Source organism: Chenopodium album, chromosome 13 (assembly GCF_948465745.1).
Source record: "Chenopodium album chromosome 13, dcCheAlbu1.1, whole genome shotgun sequence".
Lineage (NCBI taxonomy): Eukaryota > Viridiplantae > Streptophyta > Magnoliopsida > Caryophyllales > Amaranthaceae > Chenopodium > Chenopodium album.
In genome coordinates, this window is record NC_137846.1 from 51,483,755 (window position 1) to 51,492,625 (window position 8,871).

Consider the following 8,871-nt stretch of genomic DNA (forward strand, 5'->3'; position numbering starts at 1 on the left):
ATGTAATACACGAAATAAGCTACTCGTAAGTCGTAACAGGGAACTCCGTACCTATTAAACTACTCGGTATGCTTTACATGGAATGTCTTCAACTCTTGAAGCTTTCCTTAGCTTGAAGTTTGATAGTATGTGTCAAAAAAAAAAAAAAAAAAAAAAAAAGTTTGATAGTAGCTTAGCAAGCCTTTATTGTTCCTTATTGTTCACTTTATATCTATTCAATAAAAAAAATTCTTTTACTTTATCAAATGGAATATTGAGTGGGTAATTAGGTGCCAATCAAAATTCATGTGAAGTCGATCAAGTCGTCAACTTACAGTTTATTTCCAATTGTTAGATTAAGTTCTTTTAATTATTATACAGTATACACTCTATATATGAAAGTTCATAATATAGATTCTAGTCGTACAGTATTATAGCTAGCTAGTCCAAAAAATGGGTCAAATATCTTCCAACTTATGTAGTTGGATTTGCCCAAAATCAAGAAATGAAACACAAAAAAAAAATGTTCAGTCCAATAATCACCAAGCTTATTATGTTGATCATAATAATCAGCTAGAAAGCCAGTACTACGTCAACATATCCGACCATTTTCAGCCGGTTTACGAATCAAGAACCGGTATTCCATGGAATAATGATGATGATGACGACGACAACTTAGATTCATCACCAGCACCCCATGTTGTGCTCGATTTGATCAGTGAAAATAACGAGGAATCTATCCTAGATTATGTTTATGATCAAGTTATAGCAGAAGTTGCGCGGAGAGTGTTGAGTAAAATAGGTATTGGTAAAATAGGGCCGTACACAAGGGATCAGAGGGTGCTACTCGTTGGTGAAGGCGACTTCTCTTTCTCGGCTAGTTTGGCTGTTGCTTTTGGTATATCGGCTTCTAATATTATTGCAACTTCTCTCAACCATGAAGGTAACGCGATTTTTTTTTTTTTTTTTTTTTGGAGTTTGTAATTGTTTACGCGATGTTATAAGATCAAGTTTGTAACTATATTGAAAAAAAAATGTGTATCTTTGTAACAATGTACGGGTAAGTAATGTTGCAGACTTTTTAATCAAAAACTACCGTAAGTTCCCCAACAATAAGGTGGAGTTGGAGACTAGAGGTAGTGTGGTCCTTCATGGTGTCAACGCCACGAAAATGGTGAAGCCCCCTTCGTCGGTAGCATGATGTTCGATCGTGTGATTTTCAATTTTCCTCATGCTGGGAAATTTGGTAAAGGTGATTATGAATTACGGTAAGAATAAGCCTTTTCTCTATCATATTCTATCGGTACCATAAAGTTATTTGAAGATAGATGAAGCAATGTTAGTGGGTTACATTTTTTTTTTTTCCTTTTCTATATTATTACACTCTCAAAAAAAAAAAAAAAAAAAAAAAAAACCGCGGTAGTGGGTCAATTTGGAGTAATAAATTCAAATTTGTTATTTCAACAAAATTAGAGTAAAGAATTAGTTTGAAGAACTTGAAATTATAGTAAAAATACTGAGTATAAAAAAAAATTAAAATAAAATAAAATACTTGAGTAACACCCTCTTACCATCACAATTCATAAGACCACTTTCATTAGTTGTTGCAAACCTCCAACCCTATAATATTTGAAAACAAAAAAGTAGTGAAAATGTTACTCCAGCAAGATTAGTATGTTTCGTCTTAAGATTTTTTTCACATGCCACATTTTATATTAATAATTTTTAATATTTTATAATTATGTTAAGACTCTTTAAGATTCAACTAAATTTAGATCTTTATTCCTCAGACTTATTTAAGATTGCTTAAATTTACATACTATTTTTATTTTCTTTTTTATATACGATATTTTAATAGTATAATTTGCAATCGTGTCGTAAGTTACATATCTTACATAGCTGAAAAATAATATCAAACCACTAGATACAAAATTGTAAATAATAATGAAATAACATGAATATTGCATTGTGATATATATACATAATACCATAGGCGTAAAATTTACATGGTATTTGATTAAAATACAACAAAAAATAGCAAATAAAGGAATACTTTGTATTAAAATACAACAAACAATTTTATCAATAAATGTATATACAATAGTCAATATCAATTAAATTTACACTTTACATATTTTTTTCAATAAAATTAAATCAAATTATTGTTAACGATAATATTTTTTAGGGGGGGAGGGGAAATGTGCTTTCGTATACGTACATAGGCAAAATACAGTGTATAAAGTATTAAAATGAGTCTTAAGTTGGGTCTTGAATTTTCAAGACTCCATTTAAGACTTTGCTTCATAAATGCAGAAATTTTGTGAAGTCTTGTCTTAAAACAGTTTAAAAGTGATTTGTTGATGTCATATATAGTCTTAAGACATCATCATTTTGAGTTTTAAGACTTATACTTAAGACTTTTCCCATTTTTCTTCAAAAATCTCAAGCAAGTCTCAAGTCGAATCTTGAAATTCCAAGACTCAACTTAAGACTTGAGATTGAGACCCACCTCACTTTTATTTTTATCATCCCCCCTCCCCTTTTTTTTTTTTACACTTTTCTACATATAATATGTCAAATATTTAAGTCTTAGGGCTAAAGTGATCAATTTTGTAAGAGCAAGTTTAGCCCCAAATCTTAAGACTTGGATGTGACATCATTTTTGGTGATCCCCATTGAAAATGATGTCATCAAATTCTTGTTAAGACTCACTAAGACTTGCACAAATTTATCACTTTAGCCTTAAGACTTCAATATATGACATATTATATGTAGAAAAGTGTAAAAAAAAGGATAATAAAAATAATAGTGAGGTGGGTCCCAATCTCAAGTCTTAAGTTAAGTCTTGAAATTTCAAGACCCAACTTGAAACTTGCTTGAGATTTAAGAAGAAAAATGGAAAAAGTCTTAAGCATAAGTCTTAAGACTCAAAATGATGATGTCACCCCAAGTTTTGAGACTTGGGGCTAAACTTGCTCTAAGTTTTAGTAAGTCTTAACAAGAATTTGATGACATCATTTTTAATGAGGACCACCAAAAATGATGTTACATCCAAGTCTTAAGACTAGTATGAGTCTGAAATGTTACTCCGTATTTTTTTTTTTTTCAAGGGGATTAGTCTAGAAGCATCTCAATGTGCATCTTAGAACTTATTCAATGCTTTGCAGTATGCATCAAAAGCTGATAAGTGGTTTTTTACAAAACGCAAAGAAGATGATCGGAGAAGATGGTGAAATACACATCACTTCGAAATCTAGTAGATTTTATCGTCGATGGGATATACCAAAACTAGGAAGTGATCAAGGGTTATATCTAATTCAAGCAGTCAAGTTTAAACGTCTCGAGTATCCTGGATATAAGACCAAGTATGGGTTTGGAGGAGATAGGAACTTCTGTTGCAATCCTAGTAAAACCTACAAATTTGGATTGTCCTCTAAATAAAAGGTGGATCCAATAAGTTGAAATTGCTTGTTGATGTTATTATTGTTGTTGCTTGCCTATCTTATTGCAAGTCTAACATTGATCTTAAATTAAGCTTAGCTTGTGTTGAATCTCGAATGTATATTATGGTATATTTGGATTAAAAACTTTTATATATAATTTATATCTGGTAATGTAGTTCAATTGTACACTTCTTGTACATCAACGATAATTGAATAAAGAATAAAGGGAAGTCAATGATCTACGGAGTAGTTTCTAATGGAGTAGTAATAAAAATGGTAACAATGAAAAAAAAAAAAAAAAAAAAGGGTAATCTATACATGTTACGTATGGTGTACAAAAATTACACAACTGGTCTTATAATCCGATCTAAACCTCTATGACACGCCTGGATGACAAACTCTAATCTTACATAATTAAGAAGGATTATGCTCCAAAAATAATTCTAAAGTCCGATCCTAATTAATAAAGGTTTATCATACGAATGGATAATATATACATATGTATCAAATCATCATGCAATGCATGCTTTATTGAACAAAAACTTTGAGCTTTATTAGTGAATCTCAAAGGTTAGTACCGGTAATTTATTAAAGTAAAATGTCTTCCTGTCTTTGCACTTTGCATGTAACTTAGATAAATTCACCTTCGTAATTACTCTCTTATCGTAATTCTATATACTCTTTTCTCTAGTAAATCCAACCTTGTTCCGGAATTACTCCAGTAACCCGTATCCAGGATCAATGAAGAACCTATCGTCCAGTTAAGGGCCTGTTCTCTTCAGATTATTTTCAGTTCACTTTAGTTCAGTTCCAATAAGTTCAGTTCAGTTCAGTTCTTAATTTCCTTCTCCCATAAAATATTCAGTTCAGTTCAATTCAGCTCTAATAAGTTCAATTCAGTTCAGCTCAATTCAGCTCAGTTCAGTCAATCAGACATGGCCGTAGAAGAGCAAGTGCAACAAGCCCTCTTGCACAGGACCCTAATTTCAAGAGGGCCCATTTTCATTTTATTTTTCTTATTTTCTTTTTTAAGTTGTAAAAATTCTACTTGTTTCTAACACTAACCAATCCAACATATTAACAATTGTCAATTTTTCAGCCTTAATTCTAGCTTTCATATTAATTTCCACAACTTTCTATATCCTTCCATCTATTCAAATTACTATTATCATAATTACATCAATTTAATTTCACGAAAAATTATACTCGTATTGCTTATTTCTCCATTCAAGAATTTTCAATGGAAAAAAAAAATATTTGTAGTCGTTGTAGCCAAATTCCCAATAGATACACAATCAAACAAAAATTAATTGGGAATTAGTGAATTACTGATTTGAATTATTCCTTCTTTGCCCATCCTTTGTTTGATTTTAGTATTTTATTGTTTTTTATTATTATTATTATTATTATTTTTATTTTTAATTTTTCTAGTTTTGATGATGTCAAATACGAAGTATTTTCTTTAACTGATGCATTTTTTTTTTTGTGAAGGTTAAAATTTTCTGAATCAAATTAGAGAGACGAGTATTAGAATAAGTTCATTAGATTGAGTTAAGTTGATATATATAAGTTTTGAGTTGTATTTAGTTGCTATTATCAACTTAAATAAAATATCCGAATTTGGTTTGCGTAATTAAATAATTCGTATATATATATATATATATATATATATATATATATATATATATATATATATATATATATATATATATATATATATATATATATATTTGGTGTTTAGAGAGCTGCAGGGGGGTGATAATCAATCCCAAGATCCCCTGAAATCGGGAGGAAAACTCTAACCACTTGAGCTAATTCTCACTCTCTAAATACTTCATATATTTTTTTTGGTGAAATAAATACTTCGTATGTAATTGCTATAGGAACACATTTTCATTTTGTAATGTATAAAAAAATTGTGCATCACCTAAATAGTAGATAAAAAAAATTGTATGAAGTATAATTTTATAATGATTAAGGGCCCCTTTTTTAATTTAGAACAGGGCCCCTAAAATCATTGCAACGCCCCTGTAATCAGAATAGGCCCCAAGTACCTACACAATCAATGCAAGTTAGCTAACCCGAAGTGAGTTCGGGAATAACCACTCCGATCATAAAGTTACTGATGGATTTAAGAAGAAGATAAGAGAAAAGAGCGAGAAAGAGAGAGAGAGAGAGAGTGTAATTGTAATTACCTCCAAATGAAGAACCAAGTGGCTATTTATAGGAAAATGGTGACAGCATGCCATGCAAATGAGAAAGGTGCCACGTGTTGGTAGCTGTCCGACATGTGGTCAGTAGTAAGGAGAAAGTATAAATGTAGGGTTGTGAGACAAATAAAAATGTCTCATAACATAAAATAATATAACAAATGTACTAGGAAGAGGGAGAAAGGAAGAGAGATATAGAGAGAGTGAAAAAAAGGTTGGGGTGGAGCCCACCTAAAAGGTCAGAAATGGTTTCACGTGCAAAAAAGACAAAAAAAAGTATTGAGACCACAACTACTGAGAGTATATTTTGTACCACTGAGGATTTTTGTAAGTATCATTGAAATTGTATTGTGTACCACTGAGAGTATATTTTGTACCAGTGAAGCTCCAATGAAATTAATTGATAGCTTAATAGGACATTTGAACCTTTTTTGAAATACCACTGAAATTATATTTTGTACCACTAAGAGTATATTTTGTACCACTAAATCTATAATGACAAAATTTAAATCCCGTGTGAAATGACCAACCTGCTCCTGTGAGATACTTCTAAATCTCACTCACCCCTCCGTTTAGAATACCTCTAGTAGTAAGCGGGCATATCCTATACCGATATGACATGTAAGACGTTGCATAATCTACTAAAAATAGCACGAGAGTTGAACATTTTGAGATAAAAAACAACAATATTTCTTTGCCTTCAAATATGCTAGAATGCTATTGTAAAAGTCTTTTTCCAATGACTATCATAATTCAAAAGCAAGGTTGAAGCTAAGCCATTCATGCCATTCCAAACTAAAAAAACTTTGAAAGTAAACATTTGTTGGAAGATGAATTTTGGTGAAAATGTCCTTCCAATGGATGGAAGAAGAGAAACAATCCCTAAAGAGATGGAGGTGAGATTCATTATATATATTACATCTTGCACAAATAGGAGAAATTATAAGGGTCATCAAAACAGCCAATTTTTCTGGAGACAAGCTAAAATACGGTCCCTCAACTTTGCCATTAGTTGCACATTTGGTCCTTCATCTTTCAAATGAGGCAAATTAATACCTCTGCCACCCTTGCCTCACCATTTCTGGTGGGGAACTTATGAGTCAGCAGTTTAAGGATGTATGTTGCCAACTAAGCAAAAGTTCAGGGATTTATCCTAGTTAGCATCTGTTTAGGGACTATAAATCATTAAATTATTATTATTATTTTTTGTTAGCTATCAAAATTTATTATTTATCATGTACAAAGCTACAAACTTTGATTAAAATGAACGAAAACATACCCAAACTTTTTGCTTTTTAAAAAAATTAAATATGACTGTTTTTTAGAATATGACTTAAAAATTAATGAAGAAAATTAAATATGACTTAAAAAATTAAATAATTCTACTTAAAGAAGTAGGAAAAAAAATAAAGAAAGGATATAGGAAAAGGAAAAATAAAGAAGAAAATTAAATAAATAAAAAAACAAAAACAAAAGGTCAATCCTCTCTTCTTCTCTTTCAGTTTGGCTGCTCTAATAGGGGAAACAATCCCCTACTTTGCACCTCAACAACAATCATCAACAATCACCATCTTTTAATTCCAACCTTTGATTTATCTTGTGATTTAATTTTGGCCTCCTGATTTTATTGATTCTACACAAGCTCATGCGCAATATAGTTCGACAAACCGAGGGTAGATTCGCTCGAACTTTTGGACAGGTTCTTTGGAGGAATTTGGATTTTCTTGGGTCGGTTGAACCCATTAAAAAATTCTTGTTTTGTTTTGATTTTGTTTTTGGGCATAAATTGCTGCTGCTACTTGTGCGAATCGCTAGCTGGGATTTCGTGCGGCAGAGGTGGTGGCAACCACTAATTGTTGCTTCTAGTGCGAGGGAGGGAAGGTAGGCGGAGGTTTGGGTTTCGTGGTTGATTAATGACGGTGGTGAAGCAGCAGACTGGTGGAGATGGGGCTGTGTATTTGTGGCAGGTTGTTGTTGGTGATGTGGGGTAAGAGAAGGTGAAAATAGGTGAAAAATTCTATTGTTTTATTGATGCAAATCATAATAAAAATATTAATGTTGATGAAAAAAAAATAATGCCAGTTAAAAGATTCAATTTTAAATAAAAATTTGACAAAAAAAAATATAAAATAAAAATATAATGAATCATGGTCCCTAAACTTTTGCTAATTAGGATAGGTCCCTAAACTTTCTTTAAAATATTATTTTATTTTTTGACACATGGGCACTTTGGTCCCTAAAATTTGGTGACTCATCTTTTTTCCACCGGAAAAGTAAGTTATGGGTGGTTAAGGGACCAATTTACTTCATTTGAAAGGCAAGGGCCCAAAATGCTACAAATACAAAAGTTGAGGGACCGTATTTTAGCTTAACTCATTTTTCCAAGGGTTTGATTTTCAATTACAGTTTCGATTTTCAATATAATTCATTAAAGTGTTTTTATTATGCTCTTTATTTTTCAAATACATCGTTAAATTTATGAAGAACAAACTTGAATTGCTACCTAATTGTTAAAAAAAAATAACACACACACACGAATCCATGAAGGAATTGGATTGATCGTACAGATAAACAAGATGATAAATGAATTGGTGTAGATTTTATTGTCGAATTAGAGATGGTGGGTGGTTATTTTGGGTCATGGTTGAACAATGAAGAACAAAATTTTGTAAAATTTATGATTTTAATGTTTAATTTTAATAATAATTAAAACTGAATTTCATAAAATAACTTTATAAAATAAGGGTTCGAAAATCAGAATTAGTTTTTGAAAATTAAATATTATAATTTTTTTTTTGAACTGATATTTTTTTTTTGAAGTGATTTTAAATTTATATTAACATTTAAAAATAATTCAAAAATCAATATTAACCGTGGAATTAATGAATCACACAATAATGGTGATATAATATTTTATTTTACAATTATAATTATTAAGTGGTCATTAATTCATGAGTTGCAAATTGGAATAATATAGATAATGACGTACCAATATCGATGACTACTATACGTGCATAAATATGACATATATGATGAGAGAGAGAGGCTCATATAAGAACCCTCCTCTATATAAGAACCCAATCTTATATAAGAACCAATCTTTACCCTTTATTAGTTTTGATCTAACCATCTAAAATTATTCTTTAATAATGGCATTTTTGTAATTCAAAGTGTTTATACAATATTTTTTATCCTTTTATTCATAATTTCATGTCTCTCAATTACCTTTCTCTCTCTAA

At 30.7% G+C, this 8,871-nt stretch overlaps 1 pseudogene across 1 annotated transcript; it reads left to right on the forward strand.

Annotated features, from left to right (window-relative positions):
- Positions 1–276: 276 nt before the first annotated feature.
- LOC145576858 (uncharacterized protein At4g26485-like) lies at positions 277–3,597 on the forward strand (annotated as a pseudogene). Its single transcript, XR_014098566.1, has 3 exons — positions 277–922; positions 1,056–1,247; positions 3,147–3,597. The product of XR_014098566.1 is annotated as an uncharacterized protein At4g26485-like (transcript).
- The last annotated feature ends 5,274 nt before the right edge of the window (positions 3,598–8,871 follow it).